Source organism: Panthera leo, chromosome D2 (assembly GCF_018350215.1).
Source record: "Panthera leo isolate Ple1 chromosome D2, P.leo_Ple1_pat1.1, whole genome shotgun sequence".
NCBI lineage: Eukaryota > Metazoa > Chordata > Mammalia > Carnivora > Felidae > Panthera > Panthera leo.
This window is the reverse complement of record NC_056689.1, coordinates 83773803-83786652: the sequence shown is the minus strand read 5'-3', so window position 1 is coordinate 83786652 and position 12850 is coordinate 83773803. Positions and strand designations below refer to the sequence as shown.

Here is a 12850-nt window from a genome sequence, read left to right as displayed (position 1 = left end):
CATCCTGCCAGTGCCCGTAGGAACACCATTCATTTGCCTTCATAATTTGAGTGTATGCCTGGGTCTGCCTCTGGATCAAACACGAGCTTCAGGGAAGGGCTTGTGTCTCACTCTCATTTTTCCTCAACACTGAACTGAATGCTGCGCACATCATAGAATTTAAGTAAATGGTTTTGTCAGTGACAGGTGCAGGAAGTAGCCGCCGTTGGCATGAGTCAGCAGAGCATCACCACACTTGGCGTTGGGTCTGCGATCCTCCCCCTACATACTCTTAACTTGTAAAAGATGCGGAAGCATCCACATCGCTGCAGACGCTCCCTCCTAAGAAGCTGCCAGCAGGGCACAGTCCTTGGGGAGAGAACATCTAGACTCCCCCCCACCCCCCGCCTTTATTTCTCTGGTGGTGTAAGAAGGCAGGGTAGCTGAGTATTCAGTGTGCTACACGGGCAGTTCTGGCCTTCACAAGGGGCAATATATTTTTTTTTGCCCAGCTTGAGTCTATGCCCTTGGAATGTTTACTACCTGCTATAAATTCCTCTAAATAGAGACCATTTGGCTTAAAAGTATCTTCGTAAAAATGCCAAGCTTATGGGCAGGTTAAGTCAGCCACCTATTGATAACTAGGCACAACCCCAGATCTGGGGTACGTCCTCTACACTTTTTGATCATGAATACCCACCGTCAAAGTTCGGGCATGGCCGTCCAGCACAGGTCTGCTGATTTTAACTACCGGTTATATATGGTTACATATGGTATGATGGCTCTGACACATTATTTATGCTTTGAAACAAATGTGACTTATTAATTAAAATGAGATAAAATAAAAAGAACTGTGATTTCTTTTATGTTTGTGTTCCTTCCTGGAGAAAAGTGACTGAAGGGCTCCCTGACATCCCAGATCAGCACATAGGATTAGGGCTCTGAGGGATGAGGACATCTTTGCAGCCAGACTTCTGCACCCGGGGAACATTCCTGATGCCCATGGGCTTGAAGCGGCCCATTTGGTGGCAGCCCCTGGCTCTCTTGGTGACATGGCTCCTATAGGAGCAGGTAGGCCAAGGCCGAGCCGTGGATTTCAGAGGGATTCGGGAGCACACTTCTTCCCATGGTGGGGGCCGCACTGATGACCGCTGGAGAGCAACCTGAGCCTGTGTGGCCCGCGGAAGTGATCTGCACTATCCACGCAGACAACGGCCACCAAACCAGTGGCTTGCTTGTGATCAAGACGTGGTCTAGCCTGGCTGGTGGTATAAACATATCTACCTATGTAGGGTTTCTGAGAGGTCATGGACAAATTTTCATAGGTCATGTCAATCGCTGTGTGGGAGTTAGCTCCTTTGAGGAATCCTGGGCTCTGTGCTCCCGTTCTCTGTGAAGAATGTCTCCTCCAAATAAGCCACCTCCCCCTTATTTTCCCTGTTTTATAATCTCTGACTGTTGAAGGTAGGAGTTGATGAGAACAGGTGCACGTATACCTGATGACCTCCCATGACCCCACCCCCATCATAGGATTAACGGCAAAGAAGGCGAGATCATGGATTTTCAGCTGTTTGGAAAAAATTTGCTCTCATCCAATGGGGTGGAACTCATTGGCATCTCTTTATTTACCTTTCATGAAATAGGCCTGACGTAACCTCCTTGCCTGTAATTCAAAAGACAGGTTATCGCAGGAATGGGGACTGAAATTGGAAGCCCCAGTCCTGGGGATCTGAGGACCAGTGGTCAGGTCTTCTTGTGCAAGGCTAGAGGCACCCACCATATGGCCTTGATCCGCGTGTGCCAGATAAAGGCCACCGCGAGCCAGGGGCTTTCCCTAGCCCCTGGATTCTGTATGTTTGACACACCCTCCCCACCTACCCCCTGCCTATGTGTGCATTCTTAGGTGTTCAGGTTCCAAGAGATTTATTGCTGCTGCTGCTGCTGCTGCTGACAATGGTTTTTTGGGTGTTATTTGCAGACTCTCGGCCAGGAGAGTGTGGCTCTGTGAGGGTATGTGCGTGTTCCACGGGTCCCTCAAGGATGCATATGATTACAGACCTTGTAGTTTGATTCCTAAGGCAGAAGAGTCATTTACAGTATTTTCCCTTCCTCCTGGAATTAATACCTCTTAAGTTGTTTAAAGAAATAGAGTACAGTCACCCTTTGAACAGGGTTATAATAACATGATCTTTAGAAGTTAAAAAATAGCTGGTTCTACTCGAATTCTAAATATATTAAAATAAACTTTGAAGTAAATAATCTTGAGTTTCTGTTTTCATAAATTACAGTGATAACATGTAAATTTCTCCATTCAGCTATCTTGACACAAGCCCTTTTGTGCTTCCCTCTTCCAAACTGTGAACCTATTACAGATTCTTTCAAATAAATTGTAAATATACTTCTCTTTAAAAATAGAGGCAATAAATCCGGCTGTATTTAGCTAATATAATCACGTGGCCTGAAAATGTGCAATGCCTAATATGGGCTACAAAAAAAAAAAAAAAAAATGTAGCCAAGTTGTTCCTCTCCCCTCCCCCTGCCCCCACTTCTCTCTCCTTTAAAAAAGGCAACATTAACTGTTTCACAAAAAGTTATTTGTTTCCTCTGGAAGCCCAGCCAGTGAGCTTTGGGGGATTAGGGATACATTTCACCTATAGGTTACATGAGCTTTTGTTATTTGTTTTCATACAAAATAAACCGCAGAGCTCTTGCTAATGTACAATTGTGCAGAGTTTTGGTGGGAATATTTCAAAAGTAGTGTGTATTTTCCCCTGATTATTTCCCCAGGTCCTTGGGGATACAATCCAATAGTGGGGTATTCCCTTAGGAAAATATGTTTCATTTATAAACTTTTTTTTCCCCTACAAAATGAAAACAGTTTTGGCTTAGCACACTGTTCTGGTCAAATTACGTGGCCAAATTCCATGGAAATGATGAGGGGTGACATTCAGACAAAGCCGCCGTTGGGCTCCAGGGATCTCGCGGGTAAGAGGACACCCTTACAGACTTTTCACCCTGCCGCTGGTCCCCGCGTTGTACCAATATTTAAATCTTTGAGTGTTTCAGATTGAGCGTACAACATATAAAGATACATAAAGTTGCAACGAGCAGAGCCTAATAGCTTTTTTAGACTCTAGAGAGATACAAAAAGACACAAATATAGATAAATGATCAAAAAGGAATAATTGCTCTACCAGCCCTTTGGGCTGCAGTATTTAACATATATCCCTTTTGCTCCCGGTACGCGTGGTTCTAGAATGTAAAAAGTAATTGCATTTTCCATTCTTCTTCCCTCTTCAATATACAAGCACCTCTAGAAACCTACTTGTAGAATATTATGTAGGTTTCTCTGCCTCATTTAGCTCCTTTTCTCTTAGGAAAACACATTATGACTTTGTACAAGCCTTGATCGATTTCTTAAGAGGCCTTATCTGATTGCTTTTATATTCTATTGATTTTTCTGAATTAAGTTTTATGGCCCTCAATTATTTTCTTGTATGATTGTTCACATCTACGTATGGTGTACCATATAATTACACAGTAGCGTGATTATGTTCTAGTTGATAATCCCATTTTAATATACGGCACTTTCCCTTTTTATGGAGATTATCTTCCATATGCAGACTGATCTGTTGAATTCCGTGCAATGAAGATAAACCCAAATCACAGAAGCACTTGCTCACTGTAGAGGCCACTATCACGCATTTGTGACATCTTGACAGAAGCGTTTATTGCAAAGTGCGGTGAACATCAGCTTCATTAGGAAAGCGTTTAACAATCATAGGAGATGATTTTTATAAACCTGCTGTTCAGCTGACTGGGGGATACCACTATCACAGCACAATTAAGTTTCAAATGGGTTTTGAACACTGATGGCTAATATAATTCAGCCCTAGCAGTAGACTGTTGCATTATACAATCATTTATCATTTGTGGGGAAATTCTGACAGTGCTGGAACGTGGGGGCCTCGATTAAACTGTCTCCTTTTACATAGTCTTCTGGAAACGAGCAGTCTCCTTCAGGTGATGTCTGAAGAAGAAGTTAAGACAAAAACAATTGGTTGAAGAGAAGTTTAATCAATTTATTACGCGAGTCAAGTGCTAGAAGATATTTTTCTTATACAGTACATGTCTATCAAAGCTGTCATAAGAGACACCACGAAGGCCGGAACGCTTTATGGCAAATAGATCACTGCTATTGTTCTAGGCGTTTGGAACCTTTTATGAATATAAATGTATGGGAGAGAGCATCGCAGGATCTGTTTGCCCTCCTAAAATAATTTATATTCCGTACAGCACATGGCTGACTGATTTCTTCCTAACATTACAAACTGGTTGTGTTATTTCATATTGCTGAAATTTGTATTATTATTTTTTACATAAGAGAAGTCTTTTGATCTGCATTTATTAAGGACAAAGAGATGCCCAAGCTTAACCCAATCTGACATAAATGCTGCAATATGTTCATTTTCTTCCACTACAAATTCAATACATTCATATTCAGACTCCTTTATCTAATAGTGCTTATTAGATTGTTTTGGCTACAGCTGCAAAGCAATATATCACTGAAAAATAATAGGTATGTCTTTTTCAGACGATGATGTGATTTGCTTTAGCTACGCTAGCATGAAAATCTGTGCCATTTATTAATAAAAGACTATGTTAGATGAACTAACCTGCTTGACAGTTCTGAGAACAAAAGAGCTAATTTCTCTTTTGTTTGTTAGAAACACTTCGGCGCTATAATAGGGTTACGAAGGGTCAGAGAGCGCCGAGGCTCGGAAATGCTTCCTGCTTAATGATTTGTTTTACAGCATCTAATAAATTTTCAAACATGCATCAACATATTACTGATAAAGAATCTGGGGATGCAAACACAGATGATCTCTAGTTTAAGATGTGATCAGATTTTTATTGTTGAGTCAAGAGTCCAACTTTTTTTTTTCCTCTCTAATTTTTAACAAGAAGGCTCTAAGGATTGGTGTTCAGAGGACTTACGTGAAGTTCAAGGCTTCTCAAAGTCTTTGAGCTTGTGGTTTGTAGCTAGACAGCTGCAGGTTAATGGTTACATGAATTCTCCAGTCTTGTCAAATATCTAAGCCTCACGCCTAATATGATGTATAGTACTACTGCCTTCTAGAAAAAATAAAAGGAAGTCTTACTTTTTTCATTGTAAGTAGAGCGACGATTTATAAAGAGACATTGTTTTCTTGGCTGGGAGAAGTCACACGACTTCCCAGAAGGAGATGTCTGTGGGAGGTGTTACAGGATTGTTACTGTTTAATTCCTTCAAGGGAATCGCACTCTGGCCTTGCATTTGGGGGTGAACCCAGGACTTGCAGTGGCCCTCGGTTGTTCATTTCTTGAGTTGCTATTACTTCATTCTCCTTTGCTGGGTACAGAGGAAATTCCTACTGATACAGCACTTTTAAGACGGCGTTTATCTGCTGCATACACAGCGAGGGTTTGAAGATTGCTGTGTCTGCCAGTGGAGGCCCCTTATCTCACCAGGAGCGTGCTATCTGCTACCAAAGAAGGCATTTGTTTTTTTTTTTTTTTCATGTGGTAGGAAGTTTAGCATAATGCTTAGTGAAACTCTACTCTAAAAATATTATTTCCAGGGCACCTGGGTGGCTCGGTCGGTTGAGTGTCTGACTTTGGCTCGGGTCATGATCTCACGGTTCGTGAGTTTGAGCCCTGCGTGGGGCTCTGTGCTGGAAGAATGTCAGCGGAGAGCCTCCTCTGGACCCCCTGTCCCCCTCTCTGCCCATCCTCCCTGAAATGTCAGGGAATGTGCTGGAAATCCTACCCTAGCTAGGAGTTGGCACAACATCTCAGTGTGTGCCTGGCATGCACATGGTTACAGGAAAGAATACCGTTTCTTTTTAATTTTTTTTGGACAAATATTTAGTTTCCTCGCTTCTCATGTGCATGATGGAAGGTGACTCTGCTCTCCCACCAAATAAAAATAAACACTTAAAAAATGTATTATTTCCAAACATCTCGGAAACAAAAGTGAGCATCTTCAGAAAGAAATTCTTGTCTAGGTTAAGCTTCTCTTGGAAGCCAGATCCTATGCATCCTTTATGGTTGTGGGGTCACACAGCTGCCCAGAGGCCGGTGACAAATGGGGGTCTCCAGGAGGAGCTGTGTCCATGGTGTTAATATTAAGTACACTTAGGCACATACTGATAATGAAATACTAAGGAAAACAGTTGCTTAAGAATGTATCCTTTCTATCAACAACAGCTGTGTAATTTCCTTAAAAAAAATCTGAACGCAATGCTTTCTTATTTTCCAAGGATTGCATGAAATGCCCCACGAGGCGATGTAGAAATGTCAGGGAATGTGCTGGAAATCCTACCCTAGCTAGGAGTTGGCACAACATCCCAGTGTGTGCCTGGCATGCACATGGTTACAGGAAAGAATACCGTTTCTTTTTAATTTTTTTTTTGGACAAATATTTAGTTTCCTCACTTCTCATGTGCATGATGGAAGGTGACTAGTGATCTAATTCAATTTTTCTTTATAGGAGATGCAATCAAATGAGGCTTTTGCCTTGGTGACTCCAAAGAACGGCCAAAGCGCATTGGTCCTCAGCGGAGGTAATGGGAAGAACGCGGTGGTGGCTTTGGTTTAGTTTCTCAAGTGTCTTGACATCTAAATTTTCAGGGCAAGTGTGTTTGTCTTCAGTAAGCAGTAATTGTGCAGTTCATTGTGGGCAGGCGACAAGTGAGAAGGTCCCTTCTAACACGTAGGGGTTTTTAATCTGTTTCTAATGAAAGCTCCAGAAATATGTGCAGATGAAGGAGGCAGAGGAGCTTGTGTGAGTTCCAGAAAGCATCTCTGAGAACTGAGCCGTGGCAGGCAGCACTGGCATGGTTTTCAGAAAGACCCGAGATGTAAGGAAGGTGATCGTGCCCACGATGTTGTGAAGGGGAAGAGAGAAGACTCATCAGCATGTTCTGCCTCAACTCAAACGTTTATTGTTTCTTTATGATGACATCGAATTTGGTGATGCAGACTGTGTTAGAACTTAACCCGGAGGACGTTGCCGGGGACATGAATTCAGGCTGTAGGTTGTTGGTTTCATGAGCTCCTAAGCAGAGCTGAGGAGCTGGGACAGAGTCCACAGGATTCCACGGATTGAACATCCCTAGGCCGGTGGTGGAGACGCCTCACCCAAAGCCCCGGGATCCTGCCCTGCTCTCCGTACGGTCATTAGCCTGTGGACAGCTGCTGGTGTCACTGTTCAGGGGCTGGTCTGAGAGTAGGTCTCAAGAGCCCATGAGGAGCCCAGTGTGAGCCTGGCCGATGGAATGATCCGCTCCCAGGCAGGGGTGGGGGAAGACTGTGCCTCCTGGCAAAGGCTTCTGACAGGACTGACACAGAGCCAGAAGCTGGAGCAGTCACATATTTGAAATATATGAAATATAGACTTGGCTCCCATTTACGGTGGAGAATATTTTATTACTAGATCATTTTTCTTTAAAAGAAAATACATGTGTCAGAGGCCCTGTTTGAATCCATCTACTAATGTGTGTGTGTGTGTTTCCTTTTAGAGGTTATGTATTGCTGGGGTTGGCAAAAAAACTAATATTTTAATTATTTGTATCATAAAATTAGTATACTTTGTTATAGAAATGAGTGTTTTATTCAAGTCTGTCAACACCGTAAATTATTGAAACTTAAAAATACAACTGTAGTGTCATGTTTGACTAAGCACTAAACTTAACATGCATTGGTACTATACCCAACTGGTTTCTAGGGGATGCAGTCCTACTTTTTTCATTTTTTAGAAGTTTTCATTTATTTTTGAGAGAGAGACAGGGAGAGAGAGTGCGGGGAGGGGCAGAGAGAGGGAGACAGAGATGTGAGGCAGGTTCCCAGCTGTCAGCATAGAGCCCGATGAGGGGCCTGAACTCATGAGCCGTGAGATCATGACCTGAGCCGAAGTCAGGTGCTTAACCGGCTGAGCCACCCAGGGGCCCCTCCTTCCTTTTTCATGTAAAAATAAATTATGGATACTGTCATTTTAGGAATCAGAAGCTACTAGTAGTTAAAGCATAGAACAGTTTTTTTAGAGAGAGAAAAAGTTAAAGTGAAGTATTCCACATGAAAATGTTTGAAACAAACATAAAACTTAGGAAAAAATATGAGGAAAAGTTAGGAGTGATGTCAGATAAATCCTGATGATCAAAGAAATATTTACAACGCAGCAAAATACTTGGCTTTAAATAGAATGACATAAGAAAAAACACCTGAGGAAGATTATGAATATCTTTCCAAATCACTCACTATTCTTTGCCTGCATAGCATTTAATGAATAAACAGTACCTCAGTGAATGAACAGGCATAGTTTTTGTGTCCATCCTACCCTACTGGGCTCTCGGAATCTTTCCAGCTTTGGTCTGTCCTAAATAATGCTGCAGTGAACATGTGTGTAGTTATTTTTTGTAATTAGTTACTTCCTTAAAGCAAATTCCTGTAAATAAACCTGCTGGCTAAAGACAAGAAATGGTTTCAGATCTTTTGTTGGATGCAAGTGACACGGTGTCATCTATTGAGTAGAACATTTCCCCCATTTTATCTTAGCGTCATCTCTGCCAGAAAGCCCGCCAATATAGACGTGTGCTTCTGTCTCTGCACACTCTGTTCTGTTCCACTGATCTGCTTGCCTTTCCATGTGTACCAGAGTAAGTGAGGTTTGCTTGAGAAAAGTCTTGATAGCTGGTGGAATACGTTTGCCAGTCTAGTTTTTCTCCTCAAGACTGTCTTGGCTTTCCTTGACCTTCTGCCTTTCCATTTAAATATTAGAGGGGCGCCTGGGTGGCTCAGTCTGTTAAGCGCCCGACTTCGGCTCACGGCATGATCTCATGGCTCTGGGTTTGAGCCCCCCATCCGGCTCTGTGCTGACAGCTCGGAGCCTGGGGCCTGCTTTGAATTCTGTGTCTCCCTCTCTCTCTGCCCCTCACACCCTCACACTCTGTCTCTCTTTCTCTCTCAAAAATAAATAAACATTAAAAAAAATTAAAAATAAATATTAGAATTAGCCTGTCAGTTTTCACACACAAAAAAGTTCTGATTTTTGATTGGAAAAATACTGAATCTATAGGCCAATTTAGGGTGGATTTATAACTTTATCATACTGAATAGTCAAAATTCTTCATTTATGTAGGTATTTTAAAATTTCTCTGAATGTTTTGTAATTTTCAGTATACAAATATTGCACATATTTTGTTAGATTTACTTCTTAATGTTTTCATATTAATTCATGCTGTTTTAAGAAATATCTTTAAAAATTTTTGTTTTCTTGGGGCGCCTGGGTGGTTCACTCAATTAAGATTCCAACTCTTGGTTATAGCTCAGGTCATGATCTCATGGTTCATGGGTTCAAGCCCCACATCAGGCTCAGAGCTGGCAGCACAGGGCCTGCTTGGGATTCTCTCTGTCCCTCTCTCTCTCTGCCCCTCCCCTGCTCATGCACTCTCTCTCTCTCAAAATAAATAAATAAACTTAAAAAAAATTTGTTTTCTAATTGTTTTCTGAGTATATTGAAATATGTTTGATTTTTTATTGGTTGAAACATGTAAAATTGCCAATATTCAATTCAAAAATGGCAATTTCATGAGTCAATCTATTACATTGGCCTTGCCCAATCCTTAAGTAATACTAACAGTTTATTTATAGATCCAAGCCATTTTAGTCATTCTGATAGGTGAGAGTTGGTATCTCATTGTGGTTTTGATTTGTATTTCCCTGATGATGAGTGATGTTGAGCATCTTTTCATGTGTCTGTTAGCCATCTGGATATAGAATAGAGAACCCAGAAATGGACCCACAAATATATGGCCAACTAGTCTTTGACAAAGCAGGAAAGAATATCCAATGGAAAAAGAGAATCTCTTTAGCAAATGGTGCTGGGAGAACTGGACAGTTACATGCAGAAGAATGAAATTGGGCCACTTTCTTACACCACACACAAAAATAAATTCAAAACGGATGAAAGACCTAAATGTGAGACAGGAAGCCATCAAATCCTAGAGGAGAAACCAGGCAGCAACATTTTTGACCTTGGCCACAGCAACTTCTTACTTGATGTGCCTCTGGAGGTAAGGGAAATAAAAGCAAAAATGAGCTATTGGAAACTCATCAAGATAAAAAGATTCTTCACAGCAAACAATCAACAAAACTAAAAGGCAACTGATGGAATGAGAGAAGATATTTGTAAATGACATATTGAATAAAGAGGCAGTATCCAAAAATCTGTAAAGAACTTACGAAAGTCAACACCCCATAATCTAATGAAGAAATGGGCAGAAGACATGAATAGACACTTATTCCAAACAGCATGTTTTAAAAAATTTTTATTTATTTTGAGAGAGAGAAAAAGAGGGGGCAGTGGGGAAGGGCAGAGAGAGGAGAAAGAATCTCAAGCAGGCTCCACACTGATAATGGGGCTTGAACCCACGAATCTTAAGATCACGATCTGAGCTGAAATCAAGAGCTGGTTGCTTAATTTACTGAGCCACCCAGGCACCCTGGTGACGTTGAGCATCTTATTATGTGTTTTTTGCCAACCTTATATTTTCTTGGGTGAAGTGTCCATACCTTGGGCTTATTTCTAAACTGAGCTGTTTGTTTTCTTATTGTTAAATTTTGGGCATTCTCAATATATTTGAGATACAAGTCCTTTGCCAGATGTGTGACTTGAAATATTCCTTCCTGGTCTGTGGCTTCTTTTTTTAATTTTTTTTAACATTTATTTATTTTTGGGAGACAGAGACAGTATGAGCAGGGGAGGTGCAGAGAGAGAGAGGGAGACACAGAATCCGAAGCAGGCTCCAGGCTCTGAGCTGTCAGCAAAGAGCCCGATGCGGGGCTCAAAGCCACGGACCATGAGATCATGACCTGAGCTGAAGTTGGACGCTTAACCGACTGAGCCACCCAGGCGCTCCTCCATGGCTTCTTTTTTTATACTCTCAGTAATCTCTCTCACAGAAGGATTGTTTGGCGTAAGTATTGATAATATAATTCTACTTTTTAACATGCAGAAATACAAGGGTGCCTGGGTGGCTCAGTTGGATTTGACTCTTACTTTTGGCTCAGGTCATGATCTCGCAGTTTGTGGGCTTGAGCTCTGTGTTGGTCTCTATGCTGACAGCAGAACCTGCTTGAGACCTTCTCTCTCTCTTCCTCTCTCTCTGCACCTCCCCCACTCATTCTCTCTCTCTCTCTCAATATATAAATAAACAAAAAAAAAAAATAAAATTAAGAAATACAAAGCAGCTAAAATGGCCAAAACAATTTGGAAAAGAACAAAGTTGGAGGACTTGATTTTAAGAATTATTATAATTAAAATAGCGTGGTATTGGAAAAAGAATAGACCATGCAGACCAACAAAACAGAATAGAGAGGCTGGAAATAATGCCATATGAATAGAGTCAACTGATTTTTGACAAAGGTGCAAAGGCAGTTCAATGGAAAAACAGAGCCTTAAAAAATAGCACTGAAAGATATCTGTAGATAATCCTGTTGGGAATTTGACAGCACTGCATTTAACCTATAGGTTAAGTTGGGAAGAACCAACATTTGAACACCATCAAGGCTTCCAATCCATGAACATGGGATATCTTTTCATTAATTTAGGTCTTCTTTGACTTCTTTTATTAGTGTTTTGTACTGTTCAACACACAGAACCTGCAAAGATCTTGTTAGATTTATAATTATTTAATTTGCTATTATAAATGGTATTTAAATTTTTTTGATTTCCAATTGTTTATTAATAGTAGAATTATGACTGAGTTTTGTATGCCAACTTAATTGTTTGCTGAACTCATTCATTATTTCTAGGAGCTTCTTTCGTAGATTCCTTGCTACTTTTTTTGCATAGACAATTGTGTCATCCGTGAATGGAGATAGTTTTTTCCTTTTCACCTGATCTATATCCCTTTTATCTCTTTTTCTTGTCTTATCGCACTAAATCTTCCAGTACAATGTTGAACAGGAGTGGTGAGAGGAAGCATCCTTTCCCTCTTCCCAATCTTAGGGGGAAACATTCAATTTTTCACCATGTTAGCTGTAGGTTTTTTTAAAAAAAATATTTATTGATTCATTTATTTACTTATTTATTTATTTAGTGTGTGTGTGTGTGTGAGAGAGAGAGACAGAAAGAGAGAGAAGGAGAGAGAGAGAGAGAGAGAGACAGAGAGAGAGAGAACATGAGAGAACAGGGGAGGGGCAGAGAGAGAGAGAGAGAGAGAATCCCAAGCAGGCTCTGTGTTTTCAGTTCAGAGCCCAATGCAGGACTTGATCCCACTACCATGAGATCATGACCTGAGCTGAAACCAAGAATAAGATGCTCAACCAGCTGAGCCACCCAGGTGCTGCAGCTGTAGGGTTTTTTGAAAAAAAAATTATTTGTTATTTGTTTTGTTTTTTATATGCTTTTTATTCCTTTAATGAAGCTCTCTCTCTTCTATGCCTAGTTTGCTGAAACTATTTATCAGGAATGTATATTGTCTTTTCCAAGAGCATTTTGGCATCTTTTGAGATGATCATGTGAAGGCTTTAGTCTCAGGGTCTGTTTTCTGATTCAGACTCAATCTTGGATCCACACCATGCCCTTGGGCCTCAGCAATGTGCCTTTCTTGATTCTCTGGCCCCTCTCTGCTGAAAGTGTGGGCTCAGTGTGACTCTGCCCCTTCCCAGGGAGGAGGGTTTGCTCTCATTTGCTTCCCCCATCACTGTGGCAGCTTGTACCCTTCCCCAACCAATTAGAACTCCTATTCTTGGTGGAAACAGAAGAGAATGATCCTGGAGACGCTTCTTGTCCCTTTGCATTTCTGCTGTTCTCTTGCCCCAGGTTTGC

General features: G+C 41.3%; 1 long non-coding RNA gene across 1 annotated transcript in view; it reads left to right on the top strand.

Moving 5' to 3' along the window:
* Positions 1-12850, top strand: part of LOC122202607 — a 72658-nt gene that overhangs the window by 935 nt on the left and 58873 nt on the right. Inside the window, exon 2 of the long non-coding RNA XR_006194760.1 lies at positions 6512-6584. This is a non-coding gene — a long non-coding RNA (uncharacterized LOC122202607). The remainder of the gene's footprint in view (positions 1-6511; positions 6585-12850) is intronic.